General features: G+C 37.8%; 1 pseudogene; it reads right to left on the bottom strand.

Moving 5' to 3' along the window:
* LOC138931473 (small ribosomal subunit protein uS12 pseudogene) overlaps window positions 1-18,129 on the bottom strand; it is an 88,249-nt pseudogene extending 70,120 nt beyond the window's left edge.
* Between the last annotated feature and the right edge of the window lie 2,003 nt (window positions 18,130-20,132).

Raw genomic sequence — 20,132 nt, 5'->3', positions numbered from 1 at the left:
TCTTGCTTTTTCCATGATCCAGTGGATGTTGGCAATTTGATCTCTTGTTCCTCTGCCTTTTCTAAAACATGGAAACATAGTTGTAGTTATAACCATATGTTAGAAAGTGATATTAACACTCACTTGTGTCCAACTCTTTGTGACCCCATGGACTGTAAAGTTCATGGAATTCTCCAGGCCAGAATACTGGAGCAGGTAGCCTTTCCCTTTGCCAGATCTTCCCAACCCAAGGATTGAACCCAGGTCTCCCATAGTAGGTCTCTGACATTGCAGTTGGATTCTTTACTATTTAAGCTACAAGGGAAGTGCAAGAATACTGGAATGGGTAGCGTATCCCTTCTCCAGTAGATCTTCCCAACCCAGAAATCAAACCAGGGTCTCCTGTATTGCAGTTGGATTCTTTACCTACTGAGCTATCAGGCAAGAACTTTTAAATATGCAGAAGCAATTTCTAATTACAATGTTTTAAGAGAATGACCACTAAAGGCTCCCGTGATGGCTCAGAGGGTAAAGAATTACCTACCAATGCAGGAGACACAGGAGACACGAGTTCTGTCTCTGGGTCAGGAAGATCCCCTGGAGAAGGGAATGGCAACACACTCCAGTATTCTTGTCTGGAGAATTCCGTGAACATAGGATCCTGGTGGGCTATAGTCTATGGGATCACAAAGAGTTGGACACAACTGAGAGACTAACACTTTCAGTTTTCAAGAGAATACCTCCCAATTTTGGTGAAAAGCACACTAACACTGGAGATCATGAGTCAGTTTTCAGCACCTATGAACTGCCTAAATGTAAACCTTTTGGAACTTCAAATTTTATTTTTCAGGGAAAATGATCTACAGACATCAATAGACTTTTCAATGGCTATATGGACCACAAAAAAATTTAAAAACTCTGAGATGATATTTATAACTACATGAGTATATTTGAAAAACTAATTTAAGATTTATTGGCATAATTTTCATACTCAAGCCAGCATAGGTTTTTAGAGTTCGACCAACAGAAATTTATTTCATATTAACTCAGGAGATAGGGGGCTTCCCAGGTGGCACTAGTGGTAAAGAACCCACTCCAGTATTCTTGCCTGGAGAATCTCATGGACAGAGGAGACTGGCAGCCTACAATCCATTGGGTCACAAGGAGTTGGAAATGACTGAAGCAACTTAGCAGCAGCAACAGGATATAGGACTTTTTTTTACCAAACAGGTAGAATGCCTGCTCAAAACATTTTAACTTGTTATACAACTATTCATAATAGAAAGTGAGAAAGCCAGTTTTATTTTCATTGTTGCTTAACTGTTATAATAGAAAACCATTTTATGAAAGGTGACAAAGTGGCCTAGTTAAAGATGTGATGTATTATATCTTCTAGCTAGTGCCAGCATTGCTTCTAAAGGAAACTACAATTCTAAGTATGAAATAACTAGCTTAAATTGAATTTTCTGAAAAATTAGTCTGTTCATTGGAAACTGTTTATATCCCATGACTAAACGGTGTTCTTATGGACAATAAACCACAGAATGTGAACAGTCTTCCTGAAATGTTTAAGAGGGTCACTGAAATGGTGTTAAGAGATAAGTGCATTAACTTAAGGAAAGGCTTCGTTTAGTCCTTGAGAAATCTTCAACTTATTTTAAAAGTGCACATTTCTCTTTAGAGTTTAGAATTATACTGGCATTATTTGGTAGATTCTTCTGAAATGCTTTATTGCCCATAGTATTTATTTTCATTTTAGCAATAGGAAAGTCAGGACTTGCCTTTAAACATGCTTGAGTCATAAAGACATGTTCCATTCAGTCTGACTCATAAGGTCATATCAAAATTAGTATTTACTCTTGCTCAAAATGTTACATATTTATAAAAAATACAAACTTGTTTAAAATGCATGTATGATTTGTTGGTTTTTCAGAAGCGTGTTGTTCAGCCTCCATATGTTGGGATTTTTAATAGTTTTTCTCCTGTAATTGAGATCTAATCTTAATGCATTATGGCCAGAAAAGATGCTTGGAATGATTTCAATTTTTTTTGAATTTATCAAGGTTAGATATCTGGCCCAGGATGTGATCTATCCTGGAGAAGGTTCTGTGAGCACTTGAGAAAAAGGTAAAATTCATTGTTTTGGGGTAAAATGTCCTATAGATATCATCTGGATCTAACTGGTCTACTGTATCATTTCAAGTTTGCATTTCTTTGTTAATTTTCTGTTTAGTTGATCTGTCCATAGATGTGAGTGGGGTATTAAAGTCTCCCACTAATATTGTGTTATTGTCAATTTCCCCTTTCATATTTCTTAGCATTTGTCTTACATATTGCAGTGCTCCTATGTTGGGTGCATATATATTTATAATTGTTATATCTTCTTCTTGGATTGATCTTTAATCATTATGTAGTGGCCTTCTTTGTCTTTTTTCACAGCTTTTGTTTTAAAGTCTATTTTATCGGATATGAGTATTGCTACTCCTGCTTTCTTTTGGTCTCTATTTGCATGGAATAACTTTTTCCAGTCCTTCACTTTCAGTCAGTGTATGTCCCTTGTTTTAAGGTGGGTCTCTTGTAGGCAGCATATATAGGGGTCTTGTTTTTGTATCCATTCAGCCAGTATTTGCCTTTTGGTGGGGGCATTCAACCCATTTACATTTAAGGTAATTATTAATAAGTATGGAGTAGCCATAATGGTAAAAAAGAGTCTGAAATACAGTATTTGGATGCAATCTCAAAAACGACAGAATGATCTCTGTTTGTCTCCAAGGCAAACCATTCAATATCACAGTTATCCAAGTCTATGCCCCAACCAGCAACACTGAAGAAACTGAAGTTGAACGGTTTTATGAAGACCTACAAGATCTTTTAGAACTAACACCCCAAAAGTATGTCCTTTTCATTATAGGGGACTAGAATGCAAAAGTAGTAAGTCAAGAAACACCTGGAATAACAGGCAAACTAGGCCTTGGAATGCAGAAAGAAGCAGGGCAAAGACTAATAGAGTTTTGCCAAGAAAATGCACTGGTCATAGCAAACATCTTCTTCCAACAACACAAGAGAAGATTCTACACATGGACATCACCAGATGGTCAACACCAAAATCAGACTGATTATATTCTTTGCAGCCAAAGATGGAGAAGCTCTATACAGTCAAGAAAAACAAGACCAGGAGCTGACTGTGAATCAGATCATGAACTCCTTATTGCCAAATTCAGACTCAAATTGAAGAAAGTAGGGAAAACCGCTACACCATTCAGGTATGACTTAAAGCAAATACCTTATGATTATACAGTGGAAGTGAGAAATAGATCTAAGGGCCTAGATCTGATAGACAGACCTCATAGCCTGAGGAACTATGGAATGAGGTTCATGACATTGTACAGGAGACAGGGATCAAGACCATCCCCATGGAAAAGAAATGCAAAAAAGCAAAATGGCTGTCTGGGGAGGCCTTACAAGTATCTGGGAAAAGAAGAGAGGAGAAAGGCAAAGGAGAAAAGGAAAGATATAAGCATCTGAATGCAGAGTTCCAAAGAATAGCAAGAAGAGATAAGAAAGCCTTATTCAGCAATCAATGCAAAGAAATAGAGGAAAACAACAGAATGGGAAAGACTAGAGATCTCTTCAAGAAAATTACAGATACCAAGGGAACATTTCATGCAAAGATGGGCTCGATAAAGGACAGAAATGGTATGGACCTAACAGAAGCAGAAGATATTAAGAAGAGGTGGCAAGAATACACGGAAGAACTGTACAAAAAAAGATCTTCAAGATGCAGAGAATCATGATGATGTGATCACTAATCTAGAGCCAGACATCTTGGAATGTGGGCTTAGAAAGCATCACTACGAACAAAGTTAGTGGAGGTGATGGAATTCCAGTTGAGCTGTTTCAAATTCTGGAAGATGATGCTGTGAAAGTGCTGCACTCAATATGCCAGCAAATTTGGAACACTCAGCAGTGGCCAGAAGACTGGAAAAGGTCAGTTTTCATTCCAATCCCAAAGAAAGGCAATACAAAAAATGCTCAAACACCACACAATTGCACTCATCTCACATTACTTATGCTCAAAATTCTCCAAGCCAGACTTCAACAATACATGAACTGTGAACTTCCAGATGTTCATGCTGGTTTCAGAAAAGGCAGAGGTACCTTTGAGAGAGATCAAATTACCAACATCTGCTGGAACATGGAAAAAGAAAGAGAGTTCCAGATGAACATCTATTTCTGCTTTCTTGACTATGCCAAAGCCTTTGACTGTGTGGATCAAAAGAAACTGTGGAAAATTCTGAAAGAGATGTGAATACCAGACCACCTAACCTGCCTCTTGAGAAATCTGTATGCAGGTCAGGAAGCAACAGTTAGAACTGGACATGGAACAACTCACTGGTTCCAAGTTGGGAAAGGAGTGCATCAAGGCTGTATGTTGTTGCCCTGCTTATTTAACTTCTATGCAGAGTACATCATGAGAAACGCTGGACTGGAAGAAACACAAGCTGGAATCAAGATTGCTGGGAGAAATCTCAATAACCCCAGATATGCAGATGACACCACCCTTATGGCAGAAAGTGAAGAGGAGCTAAAAAGCCTCTTGATGAAAGTGAAAGAGGAGAGCGAAAAAGTTGGCTTAAAGCTCAACATTCAGAAAACGAAGATCATGGCATCTGATCCCATCACTTCTTGGGAAATAGATGGGGAAACAGTAGAAACAGTGTCAGACTTTTTTGTTTTGGGCTCCGAAATCACTGCAGATGGTGACTGCAGCCATGAAATTAAAAGATGCTTACTCCTTGGAAGAAAAGTTATGACCAACCTAGATAGCATATTCAAAAGCAGAGACATTACTTTGCCAACAAATGTCCATCTAGTCAAGGCTATGGTTTTTCCAGTGGTCATGTATGGATGTGAGAGTTGGACTGTGAAGAAGGCTGAGTGCTGAAGAATTGATGCGTTTGAAGTGTAGTGTTGGAGAAGACTCTTGAGAGTCCCTTGGACTGCAAGGAGATCCAACCAGTCCATTCTGAAGGAGATCAACCCTGGGATTTCTTTGGAAGGAATGATGCTAAAGCTGAAGCTCCAGTACTTTGGCCACCTCATGGGAAGAGTTGACTCATCGGGAAAGACTCTGATGCTGGGAGAGATTGGGGGTAGGAGGTAAAGAGGACGACCCAGGAAGAGATGGCTGGATGGCATCACGGACTCGATGGATGTGAGTCGGAGTGAACTCTGGGAGATGGTGATGGACAGGGAGGCCTGGCATGCTGTGATTCATGGGGTGGCAAAGAGTAGGACACGACTGAGAGACTGAACTGAACTGAACTGAACTGAACTGAACTGAATGATCCCGTTTCCATTTTATTGTTTTGGGTTTGGGTTTATATGCCCTTTTTGTGTTTCCTGTCTAGAGAATATCCTTTGGCATTTGTTGGAGAGCTGGTTTGGTGGTGCTGAATTCTCTGAGCTTTTGCTTGTTTGTAAAACTTTTGATTTCTCCTTCATATTTGAATGAGATCCTTGCTGAGTACAGTAATCTGGGCTGTAGGTTATTTTCTTTCATCACGTTAAATATGTCTTGCCATTCCCTCCTGGCCTGAAGCGTTTCCATTGAAAGATCTGCAGTTATCCTTATGGGAATACCCTTGTGTGTTATTTGTTGTTTTTCCCTTGCTGCTTTTAATGTTTGTTCTTTGTGTTTGATCTTTGTTAATTTGATTAATATGTGTCTTGGGGTGTTTTGCCTTGGGTTTATCCTGTTTGGAACTCTCTGGGTTTCTTGGACTTGGGTGACTATTTCCTTCCCCATTTTAGGGAAGTTTTCAACTATTATCTCCTCAAGTATTTTCTCATGGTCTTTCTTTTTGTCTTCTTCTGGGACTCCTATGATTCGAATGTTGGAATGTTTCATATTATCCTGGAGGTCTCCGACATTGTCCTCATTTCTTTTAATTCATTTTTCTTTTTTCCTCTCTGATTCATTTATTTCTATCATTCTATCTTCTATTTCACTAATCCTATCTTCTGCCTCCGATATTCTATTATTTGTTGCCTCCAGAGTGTTTCTGATCTCATTTATTGCATTATTCATTATATATTGACTCTTTTTTATTTCTTCTAGGTCCTTCTCAAACCTTTCTTGCATCTTCTCAATCCTTGTGTCCAGGCTATTTATCTGTGATTCCATTTTGATTTCAAGATTTTGGATCATTTTCACTATCATTATATGGAATTCTTTCTCAGGTAGATTCCCTATCTCTTCCTCTTTTGTTTGGTTTGGTGGGCATTTCTCCTGTTCCTTTACCTGCTGGGTATTCCTCTGTCTCTTCATCTTGGTTATATTGCTGCGTTTGGGGTGGCCTTTCTGTATTCTGGGAATTTGTGGAGTTCTCTTTATTATGGAGTTTCCTCACTGTGGGTGGGGTTGTATCAGTAGCTTGTCAAGGTTTCTTGGCTAGGGAAGCTTGTGTCAGAGTTCTGAAAGCAATTCTAAGAGGAAAGTTCATAGCAATACAGGCATACCTCAAGAAACAAGAAAAAAGTCAAATAAATAACCTAACTCTACACCTAAAGCAACTAGAAAAGGAAGAAATGGAGAACCCCAGAGTTAGTAGGGCAGAAATAAATGCAAAAGAAAGAAAAGAAACCATAGCAAAAATCAACAAAGCCGAAATCTGATTCTTTGAAAGGATAAATAAAATTGACAAACCATTAGCCAGACTCATCAAGAAACAAAGGGAGAAAAATCAAATCAATGAAATTAGAAATGAAAATGGAGAGATTACAACAGACAACACAGAAATACAAAGGATCATAAGAGACTACTATCAGCAATTATATGCCAATAAAATGGACAACTTGGAAGAAATGGACAAATTCTTAGAAAGGTACAACTTCCCAAAACTGAACCAGGAAGAAATAGAAAATCTTAACAGACACATCACAAGCATGGAAATTGAAACTGTAATCAGAAATCTTCCAGCAAACAAAAGCCCAGGTCCAGACAGCTTCACAGCTGAATTCTACAAAAAATTTAGAGAAAAGCTAACACCAATCTGACTCAAACTCTTCCAGAAAATTGCAGAGGAAGGTAAACTTCTAAACTCATTCTATGAGGCCACCATCACCCTAATACCAAAACCTGACAAAGATGCCACAAAAAAAGAAAACTACAGGCCAATATCACTGATGAACATAGATGCAAAAACCCTTAAAAAATTCTAGTAATCAGAATCCAACAACACATTAAAAAGATCATACACCATGACCAAGTGGGCTTTATCCCAGGAATGCAAGGATTCTTCAATATCCACAAATCAATCAATGTAATTCACCACATTAACAAACTGAAAAATAAAAGCCATATGATTATCTCAATAGATGCAGAGAAGGCCTTTGACAAAATTCAACACCCATTTATGATAAAAATTCTCCAAAAAGCAGGAATAGAAGGAACATACCTCAACATGATAAAAACTATATATGACAAACCCACAGCAAACATTATCCTCAATGGTGAAAAATTGAAAGCATTTCCCCTAAAATCAGGAACAAGACAAGGGTGCCCGCTTTCACTGCTACTATTTGACATAGTTCTAGAAGTTTTGCACACAGCAATAAGAGCAGAATAAGAAATAAAAGGAATCCAAATTGGAAAAGAAGAAGTAAAACTCTCACTGTTTGCAGATGACATGATCCTCTACATAGAAAACCCTAAAGACTCCACCAGAAAATTACTAGAGCTAATCAATGAATATAGTAAAGTTGCGGGATATAAAATCAACACCCAGTAATCCCTTGCGTTCCTATACACTAATAATGAGAAAGTAGAAAAAGAAATTAAGGAAACAATTCCATTCACCATTGCAACGAAAAGAATAAAATATTTAGGAATATATCTACCTAAAGAAACTAAAGGCTATATATAGAAAATTATAAAACACTGATGAAAGAAATCAAAAAGGATACTACTAGATGGAGAAATATACCATGTTCATGGATCGGAAGAATCAATATAGTGAAAATGAGAATAGTACCCAAAGCAATCTACAGATTCAATGCAATCTCTATCAAGCTACCAGTGGTATTTTTCACAGAGCTAGAACAAACAACTTCACAATTTGTATGGAAATACAAAAAACCTCGAATAGCCAAAACAATCTTGAGAAAGAAGAATGGAACTGGAGGAATCAACCTGCCTGACTTCAGGCTCTACTACAAAGCCACAGTTATCAAGACAGTATGGTACTGACACAAAGACAGAAATATAGATCAATGGAACACAATAGAAAGCCCTGAGATAAATCCATTCACCTATGGACACCTTATCTTTGACAAAGGAGGCACGAATATAAATGATTAAAGACGATCTCTTTAACAAGTGGTGCTGGGAAAACTGGTCAACCACTTGTAAAAAAATGAAACTAGATCACTTTCTAACACTGCACACAAAAATAAACTCAAAATGGATTAAAGATCTAAATGTAAGACCAGAAAGTATAAAACTCCTAGAGGAAAATGTAGGCGAAACACTCTCTGACATAAATTACAGCAGTATCCTCTATGATCCACCTCCCAGAATACTGGAAATAAAAGCAAAAATAAAAAAATGCTATCTAGTACAGCCACTATGGAGAACAGTGTGGAGATTCTTTAAAAAATTGCAAATAGAACTACCTTATGACCCAGCAATCCCACTTCTGGGCATACACACCGAGGAAACCAGAATTGAAAGAGACACATGTACCCCAATGTTCATCGCAGCACTGTTTATAATAGCCAGGACATGGAAACAACCTAGATGTCCATCAGCAGATGAATGGATAAGAAAGCTGTGGTACATATACACAATGGAGTATTACTCAGCAGTTAAAAAGAATTCATTTGAATCAGTTCTGATGAGATGGATGAAACTGGAGCCGATTATACAGAGTGAAGTAAGCCAGAAAGAAAAACACCAATACAGTATACTAACACATATATATGGAATTTAGGAAGATAGCAATGACGACCCTGTATGCAAGACAGGGAAAGAGACACAGATGTGTATAACGGACTTTTGGACTCAGAGGGAGAGGGAGAGGGTGGGATGATTTGGGAGAATGACATTCTAACATGTATACTATCATGTGAATTGAATCGCCAGTCTATGTCTGACGCAGGATACAGCATGCTTGGGGCTGGTGCATGGGGATGACCCAGAAAGATGTTATGGGGAGGGAGGTGGGAGGGGGGTTCATGTTTGGGAATGCATGTAAGAATTAAAGATTTTAAAATTTAAAAAATAAAAAACTAAAATTAAAAAAAAATGCTATCTAATTAAAATGAAAAGCTTCTGCAGAACAAAGGAAACTATAAGCAATGTGAAAAGACAGCCTTCTGAATGGGAGAAAATAATAGCAAATGAAGAAACTGACAAACAACTAATCAAAAAAATATACAAGCAACTTAGGCAGCTCAATTCCATAAAAATAAACGACCCAATTAAAAAATGGGCCAAATAACTAAATAGACATTTCTCCAAAGAAGACATATGGATGGTTAACAAACACATGAAAAGATGCTCAACATCACTCATTATCAGAGAAGTGCAAATCAAAACCACAATGAGGTACCATTTCACACCAGTCAGAATGGCAGCAATCCAAAAGTCTATAAGCAATAAATGCTGGAGAGGGTGTGGGAAAAAGGGAACCCTCCTTACACTGTTGGTGGGAATGCAAACTAGTACAGCCACTATGGAGAACAGAGTGGAGATTCCTTAAAAAATTGCAAATAGAACTGCCTTATGACCCAGCAATTGCACTGCTGGACATACACACCGAGGAAACCAGAATTGAAAGAGACACATGTACCCCAATGTTCATCGCAGCACTGTTTATAATAACCAGGACATGGAAACAACCTAGATGTCCATCAGCAGACGAATCGATAAGAAAGCGGTGGTACATATACACGATGGAGTACTACTCAGCCACTAAAAAGAATACATTTGAATCAGTTCTAATGAGGTGGATGAAACTGGAGCCGATTGATTATACAGAGTGAAGTAAGCCAGAAAGAAAAACACCAATACAGTATACTAACACATATATATGGAATTTAGAAAGATGGTAATGATAACCCTCTATGCGAGACAGCAAAAGAGACACAGATATATAAAACGGACTTTTAGACTCTATGGGAGAGGAAAAGGGCGGGATGATTTGCGAGAATGGCATTGAAACATGTATACTATCATGTAAGAAATGAATCACCAGTCTATGTTCGATACTGGATACAGGATGCTTGGGGCTGGTGTACGGGGATGATCCAGAGAGATGATATGTGGTGGGAGGTGGGAGGGGTGTTTAGGATTGGGAACTCATGTATACCCGTGGCTGATTCATGTCAATGTATGGCAAAAGCAATACAGTATTGTAAAGCAAAATAAAGTAAAAATAAAAAATAAATAAATAAATAAAATGCATGTATGGTTTATACTTGAAATATATCTTAATTTTTTTAATACTTTTTTCCAGATATGGAATATTTTGAGTTTATCAGAGTAATAGATTAGTATATACAGTAATGTTTCAACTATCCTTGGAGTTCTTACAATAAAATATAAAATTTCTCATGTAGAAAAAATATTCCAAGATAAACAAAATTTGAGAAAAATAATGATAAACAAAATTAAATGGATGTCATTTTTCAGAGTCTTTAAAGTTATTTCATATATTATATATAACATATATGGGCTTCCCGGTTAACACACTGGTAAAGAATCCACCTGTAAGTTCAGGAGACTAGGGTTTGATCCCTACATTGGGAAGATCCATGGAGAGGAAAATAGCAAGCCACTCTAATATTCTTGTCTAGGAAATCCCATGGACAGAGGAGCCTGGAGGTTTACAGTTATGTGGTTACAAGAGTCAGAGATGACTTAGTGACTAAAACAAACTAGCATAACGTATATAATACATGGTCTATATCTACTACATATTATATACACTCATATACAGCGTTGTATATACACTCAGGCAGGAACTTCTAACAATGCAGAAACAATTTCCACTTCCTGATGTTTTAAGAGAATAGCCTCAAATTCTCTTACTAACACTTGATGTCTTGAGCATAGTTTTTAACATTTATGAGCCTCCTAAACTAAATGTATTTGTGTGTGTTTGTGTTGGTTCAGTTCAGTCACTCAGTCATGTCTGACTCTTTGTGACCCCATGAACTGCAGCACACCAGGCCTCCCTGTCCATTACCAACTCCTGGAGTCCACCCAAACACATGTCCACTGAGTCGTTGATGCCATCCAACCGTCTCATCTGTCATCCCCTTCTCCTCCTGCCCTCAATCTTTCCCAGCATCAGCGTCTTTTCAAATAAGTCAGCTCTTCGCATCAGGTGGCCAAAGTATTGGAGTTTCAGCTTCAACATCAGTTCTTCTAGTGAACACCCAGGACTGATCTCCTTTAGGATGGACTGATTGAATCTTCTTGCAGTCCAAGGAACTCTCAAGAGTCTTCTCCAACACCACACTTCAAAAGCATCAATTCTTCTGCGCTCAGCTTTCTTTATAGTCCCACTCTCATACCAAATACATGACAACTGGAAAAACCATATCTTTAACTAAATAGACTTTTGTTGGCAAAGTAATGTCTCTGATTTATAATATGCTGTCTAGGTTGGTCATAACTTTTTTTTTTCCAAGGAGTAAAACGTCTTTTAATTTCATGGCTGCAATCACCATCTTCAGTGATTTTGGAGTCCAAACAAATGAAGTCTGACACTGTTTCCACTGTTTCCCCATCTATTTCCCATGAAGTGATGGGACCAGATGCCATGATCTTCGTTTTCTGAATGTTGAGCTTTAAGCCAACTTTTTCACTCTCCACTTTCATTTTCATCAAGAGGCTCTTTAGTTCTTCTTCACTTTCTTCCATAAGGGTGGTGTCATCTGCATATATGAGGTGATTGATATTTCTCCCAGCAATCTTGATTCCATCTTGTGCTTCTTCCAGCCCAGCATTTCTCATGATGTACTCTGTGTGTGTGTGTGTAGTGGGGGGATAATTCAATATTGATTTTTCTGGGAAAATTTGAGAAACTTCAACTTTCTAAATAAGATATCTTTCTTCATAGATTGTTTATTAGCATTTATTGGAACCAGGTGCTCTTTGGAGCTTATTTGTGAACCCTAACTTGTACCTTCAAAGATATTTTTGATGCTTGTTCTTATTGTTACTATATGCAGGAAGTGGTTACTTAGAAACATGGGAATGGACATCAAACAATTGCTGTAACCCAATACCACCTCATATTTTACATGCTGAGAGATACAGTTATAAAATAATTAGGAGGAACAAAACTTGGCTTAATTTAGGAAAGCCTAGTTGAAAATAAATTTCAGAATTGAAAGAGACACATGTACCCCAATGTTCATCGCAGCACTGTTTATAATAGCCAGGACATGGAAGCAGCCTCGATGTCCATCAGCAGATGAATGGATAAGAAAGTGGTGGTACATATACACAACGGAGTACTACTCAGCCATTAAAAAGAATACATTTGAATCAGTTCTAATGAGGTGGATGAAACTGGAGCCTATTGTACAGAGTGAAGTAAGCCAGAAAGAAAAACACCAATACAGTATGCTAACGCATGTATATGGAATTTAGAAAGATGGTAACGATAACCCTGTATGCGAGACAGCAAAAGAGACACAGATGTATAGAACAGTCTTTTGGACTCTGTGGGAGAGGGAGAGGGTGGGATGATTTGGGAGAAAGGCATTGAAACATGTATAATATCATATAAGAAACTAATTGCCAGTCCCGGTTTGATGCAGGATACAGAATGCTTGGGGCTGGTTCACTGGGATGACCCAGAGGGATGGTAAGGGGACAGAGGTGGGAGGGGGGTTCAGGATTGGGAACACGTGTACACACATGGTGCAAAACCAATACAAAATTGTAAAGTAATTAGCCTCTAATTACAATAAATAAATTTAAATTAAAAAGAAAATTGCAGTTATTTCATGAGACAATTATTAAAGTGAAAATCATCATATGAGTAGGTAAGAAGGAATGTCTTTTGATATTAAAATTATCATTGACCATAGTTATGAATCATGATTCACTACACAATAATATTATTTTAGAGTCCAAAAGTAAGCAAAAATTAAACTGAAGAGTCAGTTGAAACTAGCAAAGAATTAAGAAAGTCTGTCTAGGTAAAAAGACGATGAGAAACAAATGTATATTTTATATATGTATATATGTTAGATACTTACTCTTGTCTAATTCTTCAATCCTTGGACTGTAGCCTGCCAGACTCCTTCATCCATGGAATTCTCCAGGCAAGAATTGTGTATAAATGTGCCTTTTAGTTATCATTTTAAGAAATAAAGCATGATAGCTTATAATTAAATATATAGTGACACTGAGGCTCAGTCATTATTTTGGATCAAAATTAAGTTATTGTGTTGAATAGTAGGTGTGGTAGAAGAGAGGTAAACATATAATTAGCCTAAGTAGATTTTGAATAGATAACTACCCATGCACATTAATAAATAATATCTCTTCTCACCTTCAAAAGTGGAGAAGAACTAGGTAAGATTAACAATAGTTTCAAAATGATATACACATTACCCTGTTAGGAGTTTTAATTATATTCTGAAAATTAAAACTTAGTACATCAAAATAAATCATTTAAATAAATAGTTTAACATCTAGAAAATAAGACCTGAGATTTCTCTATTAGTCTTCACTAAGATCATGGACAAAGATATTGTATTTTTTTGTGACAGATTGGATTGCTGCTTCAGATTTGGTATATAACTCAGATTGAGCTCAACCACCAACAATAATAAAAGTCCTTGAAATTTCAATGTTGATTTGAGAATTTGAGATGGTACCTTATCTTCACACAATGCAGCATCCTTGAACCAAATTCAAACAATGAAAATGCATCAGTATGTTCTTAGGGAACATAAAAGCACCCATTCAAAGGGAATAAGACAGGTAAAGATGACTTGAAAATGTAGACTTGTAGACTTGAAAATGTAGATGAAAAATGTAGACTTATTTTTTAAAACTAGTGAAATCTATTCTTGAATTCATACTATTCACTGTGGAAATAACTAAAACCATATTGTGTCAAATCTATGTTGTTTTACTTCCATGAGTCTTAAATATGATAAAATAATTTTTGTGGCCAAACAAACTAGATTATAATAGAGGAAGCATTAATGACACTTTCAAGTATCTACACTTACATTTGATAAGCTGCCATGGATACACTTGAATTTTTAAAACTTCAGGTTTCATAGAATATTGAATATTGGAATATTTGTTAAAAAATTTGAAAGTTCATATAGAATATTTAAAATTACTTAAGAATAAATTATTTATAATAATATGAAAGGTATGATATAAATAAAATTATTTAAAATAATATATTATTTAAACTCTACTGCTTATTACTGTTTTGACACACATTCTCTACTCTTTATCCTTTCTGCTTATGTTGGCAGATATACTATTTCAGTTTCCTTATAGTTTCTTATAACTTCAAAGTAATGATTTTATTCCCACTCCCATTTAAAATCCTGAGAAAGGAAACTGACTAATTCATCATTCAGGGCACAGTGTGGTCGGAGATGGTTGGCCAGCCTGGAGGTCAGTCGTTTGGGATCAAATGCTCACTATTAGTCCAAAATATCTGAGGCCAGTCGTAGAAACAGAGACATAACCACTTGGTAACAGGAGTTGCCAAGGCACATATCCTTAAAACTTACAAAGACATGTAGACAAAGATCAATCTTTCCACTTCAGTTTCCATTCAAGCTCTGTCTAGGGAAGAGTGTTCTGTAGCCAAAAATCCTGTCTGTCTGCATGGAAAGGCAAGAACAATTCATGTATATTGGAACTCTGACTCAGTCCTCTCTAATCTTATACCATCAAGCCTGTGAATTTTAAAACTGGTTCTTTTCACTTACACTCCATTCTTTCTCTGAAAACTTCTGATTATAATGTGTGTCCCATGTAGATTATCTACTGGAAGAAAATATATTGAAAAGTAATGTACTGGTCTGATTTACTAGGCATATATGTCTATCTATAAATTACTAAATAAATACACTATAAAAAAAGAAAACATTTTCTTATAATGTTTGTTGTTTTGCGTCAATATTAGCATGTCCTGTCATCTTTGAGACACTCATAAATTCAAGTCTTTAATGTATGAATGTGAGAGTTGGACTGTGACGAAGGCTGAGCACCAAAGAATTGATGCTTTTGAACTGTGGTGTTGGAGAAGACTCTTGAGAGTCCCTTGGACTGCAAGGAGATCCAACCAGTCCATTCTGAAGGAGATCAGCCCTGGGATTTCTTTGGAAGAATGATGCTAAAGGTGAAGCTCCAGTACTTTGGTCACCTCATGCGAAGAGTTGACTCATTGGAAAAGACTCTGATGCTGGGAAGGATTGAGGGCAGGAGAAGAAGGGGACGACCGAGGATGAGATGGCTGGATGGCATCATGGACTTGAGTCTGAGTGAACTCCAGGAGATGGTGATGGACAGGGAGACCTGGCGTGCTGCGATTCATGGGGTCGCAGAGTCAGACACGCCTGAGAGACTGAACTGAATGAACTGAACTGAAGCTTGTAAAACTGAGTGCCATATACTGCAGTGAGACAAACATATGAAGGCAAATGTCAATTGGAAAGAACTCTTGACAGCCAGTTAGCAAGCTGACCTTCTCTAGCTGACTGACTTTTTCTTACATATTTATCAATCATTTTTTCCTGGTTCATTTTTATCAATATAATTATACAGAATACACATACACTCTCCTGTGTGCATGCATACATATGCACATGTACATATGCATTTAAAAAACGCTCACTTTAAGGATTTGTTGTTCATTGAGAAATTAAATTTCAGAAAAGTTCTTTACTTATATAGCAATTTGTGAACATAGATTTATATCAATAAAGGAATAAGTTCAGCGTTTAGATCATTCATTATCACTTGTTATAAAAACACAATCAAGCAGGTTTAAGTTTCTTACTTTATGACGATGTTTTGATATCATCCACAAGACCATTCTTCTTAATATTTCTGACACTGTTATATTTACTATGACATTGGAAACTTTCTGGCCTAAAACAGGTTTATTTGTCCTTTTTTTTGGTGCAAAGGTGTTAAAAGAGAAAAAGTAATTAGAATTCTTCCAATGTTGCACATATTGCTTAATTTATACTCAATATTAGTTTGATTCAAATAAAATGATTACGATCCAAATTTTATAACCTGTGTGATTCTAATTTTACATGATTCAATCTAATAATTCCAAACTAGTGGTTATTTGGAAGTATGGCCTTGTTAAGTATTCCATTGGACCATATTGTGCTTTCTAATGCATAAATGTGTAATTATTAATATTTGCTTCTAGACAGTTTCTTTGAGGAGTGCTTTAAACTTCCAAAAAGGCAAGAATACTGGAGTGGGTTGCTATTTCCTCCTCCATGGGATCTTCTTCACCCAGAGATCAAACTTGCATCTCTTGCATTGCAGGCAGTTTACCCACTGTACCATTGGGGAATTCCAAGGCTGTAGTCAAGAATATCAAATCTGGAGTAAGAACTGGTGTCAGGCCCTTGCTGAATCATATGGTAGTTCTTTTTTTTTTTTTTTTTTTTTGGGGAAACCTCCATACCATTTATTGTTCTTATTATTAATTTATTATTTCTTTCTTCCAAAGTAAACAATATAAAAGCATAAGAAAGCTTTCTAGGCAGAAATCTCAATAAATTGTGACTCCTAAACTTCAGGATTGTTTAATCTCATGTAATTCTTACACTATGCAGATGCTTCTGTGCAAAAGTGAGAATCAAATGCATGAGTATAGTAATAATCTAAGCAACTCCATCTAATGTAACACATAGTTATTGAGACTTTGCTGTGTGTAAATTGCTATTCTAAGTGGGTGAGGTATAAAAAGAATGTTCCAGAGATGATATAAAGAAAAGAATGAGTTTGCCTAGGAAGTGTTCAAATTATAATGATTATTCAATTTTAACTATAATCAAAAATCTGTGTAGATTTGTGATGGAAATCAAAAGTAGAAATTAATTCAAAAATCATAATTAATAGCCAACCCAAATGAGAATTTCATTGACTGAAGTCTCAGTCAGTGTTTCACTGACTAGCTGACCTTTAAAGCAAGACCTGTTTAGTTGAGCCAAGGCAACCCATAGTGTTATCAAAGATAATAATGTATTGTTGCTTTAAGGCTCTAAAACAATGTAATTCGTTGTTGCTTTAAGGCTGGTTATTATGAAACAACAGATAACTAAAGTATCAAAGAATTGTTTGCATGGTTTTTGTAGCACAAAACAATCATAAGTCAATAATTGTAATTATATTAAAATTATATTGAAAAAATAGCAGTAGTAAGGCTATGTATTTTTGTGTTGAACTTAAATGCATTGAAATAAGGTCAAAAATTTTTAAAGAACGAAGCTTTGGTTTAACTGTTCACTTCAGTATATAATCATGAATTTAACTATACCAAGAAGTTCTGTTTTGTTTTCCTAATCATTTCAATTCACTTGTGGGACAGATTAAAAATATCTAATTTAGAAGTTGTCTCCATACTTTGCTGTCTCTTAGGCGTTGCTGAAAACTAGGTACTTGGGGAAACTTGTGGTGAATGGATACCAGCTCGTCAATTTATTTCCTGATCAGTCTCACCACACCATGTCTATAGGAGGTTTACACAGTCTCCCTTTTTGTGTCTGCCTTTCCCTGGCTCCTTCTAATAGCAGCAAGGGGATGTCCCTGATGAAGTGTTCTTTTCTCTAAAATAGAGCAGGAATTTCAGGAGAGAGTGACACCTATAAATAGGAAGAACATTATTTGTTTTAAATGTAGCTTTAAGAATTTCTTTTTTATTTAAGTTCATTTAAGTAGAGGATAACTACTTTACAATATTGTGAAGGTTTTTGCCATACATCAACATGAATTAACCACAGGTATAGATGTGTCCCCATCAACCTGAAGCTCTCCCCCAACTCCCTCCCTACACTATCCCTCGGGGTTGTCCCAGAGCACTGACTCTGGCGCCCTGCTTCATGCATTGAATTTGCACTGGCCATCCGCGCAGAGCTCGGGTGGCTGCGATGACATGCAGAGCGCGGCTGAGAGGAACTACCTCACCTTCGAGGTCAGGGGCAGAAGTCGGGAGGACCCCATGCCCGAGGGGCAGCAGCCGAGAGAAGCTACCCAACGTCCGAGATCGGGGCGGCAGCCTAGAGGAGCTACCCCAAGTCCGAGGTCAGGGGCGGCGGCCAAGAGGAGCTACCCTGCATCTGAGATGAGGGGCGGCAGCCCAGAGGAGCTGCCCCACACCCAAGGCCAGGGGTGGCAGCCAGGAGGAGGACCCCATGTCTAAGGAGGGGTTGCTGCATGGGTGCCAGAGGGCCTAGCGGAGCTATTCCACATTCAAGGTTGGGAGGAGTAGTGATGAGGAGATACCCCTCATCCAAGATATGCAGCAGTGCTGCACTTTGTTGGAGCAGCTGTGAAGAGATACCCCACGTCCAAGGTAAGAGAAACCCAAGTAAGAGAGTAGGTGTTGCAAGAGGGCAAACACACTGAAACCATAATCACAGAAAACTAGTCAATGTAATCACACTAGGACCACAGCCTTGTCTAACTCAGTGAAACTAAGCCATGCCCTGTGGGGCCACCAAAGATGGGGGGGGGGATGGTGGAGAGGTCTGACAGAATGTGGTCCACTGAGGAAGGGAATCACAAACCACTTCAGTATTCTTGCCTTGAGAACCCCATGAACAGTCGGAAAAGGCAAAATGATAGGATACTGAAAGAGGAACTTCCCAGGTCAGAGGGTGCCCAATATGCTACTAGAGATCAGTGGAGAAATAACTCCAGAAAGAACGAAGGGATGGAGCCAAAGCAAAAACAATACCCATTTGTGGATGTGACTGGTGATAGAAGCAAGGTCCGATCCTGTAAAGAGCAATATTGCATAGGAACCTGGAATGTCAGGTCCATGAATCAAGGCAAATTGGAAGTGGTCAAATGAAAGATGCCAAGAGTGAACATTGACATTCTAGGAATCAGCGAACTAAAATGTACTGGAATGGGTGAATTTAATTCAGATGACCATTATATCTATTACTGTGGGCAGGAATCCCTTAGAAGAAATGGAATAGCCCTCATGGTCAACAAAAGAGTCCGAAATGCAGTACTTGGATGCATTCTCAAAAATGACAGAATGATCTCTGTTCATTTCTAAGGCAAATCATTCAATATCACAGTTATCCAAGTCTATACCCCAGCCAGTAACACTGAAGAAGCTGAAGTTGAACGGTTCTATGAAGACCTACAAGACCTTTTAGAACTAACACCCCAAAAAGATCTTTTTCATTATAGGGGACTGGAATGCAAAAGTAGGAAGTCAAGAAACACCTGGAATAACAGGCAAATTTGGCCTTAGAATGCAGAATGAAGCAGGGCAAAGACTAATAGAGTTTTGCCAAGAAAATGCACTGGTCATAGCAAACACCCTCTTCCAACAACAGAAGAGGAGACTCTACACATGGACATCCCCAGATGGTCAACACTGAAATCAGATTGATTACATTCTTTGCAGCCAAAGATGGAGAAGCTCTACACAGTCAACAAAAACAAGACGAGGAGCTGACTGTGGCTCAGATCATGAACTCCTTATTGCCAAATTCAGACTTAAATTCAAGAAAGTAGGGAAAACCACTAGACCATTCAGTTCACTTCAGTTCAGTCGCTCATTCATGTCCAACTCTTTATGACCCAATGAATTGCAGCATGCCAGGCCTGCCTGTCCATCACCATCTCCCAGAGTTCACTCAGACTCACATCCATCAATCCGTGATGCCATCCAGCCATCTCATCCTCTGTCATCCCCTTTTCCTCCTGCCCCCAAACCCTTCCAGCATCAGAGTCTTTTCCAATGTGTCAACTCTTCGCATGAGGTAGCCAAAGTACTGGAGCTTCAGCTTTAGCATCATTCCTCCCAAAGAAATCCCAGGGCTGATCTCCTTCAGAATGGACTGGTTGGATCTCCTGCAGTCCAAGGAACTCTCAAGAGTCTTCTCCA

This window comes from Ovis canadensis, chromosome 2 (genome assembly GCF_042477335.2).
Source record: "Ovis canadensis isolate MfBH-ARS-UI-01 breed Bighorn chromosome 2, ARS-UI_OviCan_v2, whole genome shotgun sequence".
Taxonomy (NCBI): Eukaryota; Metazoa; Chordata; class Mammalia; order Artiodactyla; family Bovidae; genus Ovis; species Ovis canadensis.
Note: the sequence above shows the minus strand (reverse complement) of the source record. Positions and strands in the feature narration are given on the sequence as shown.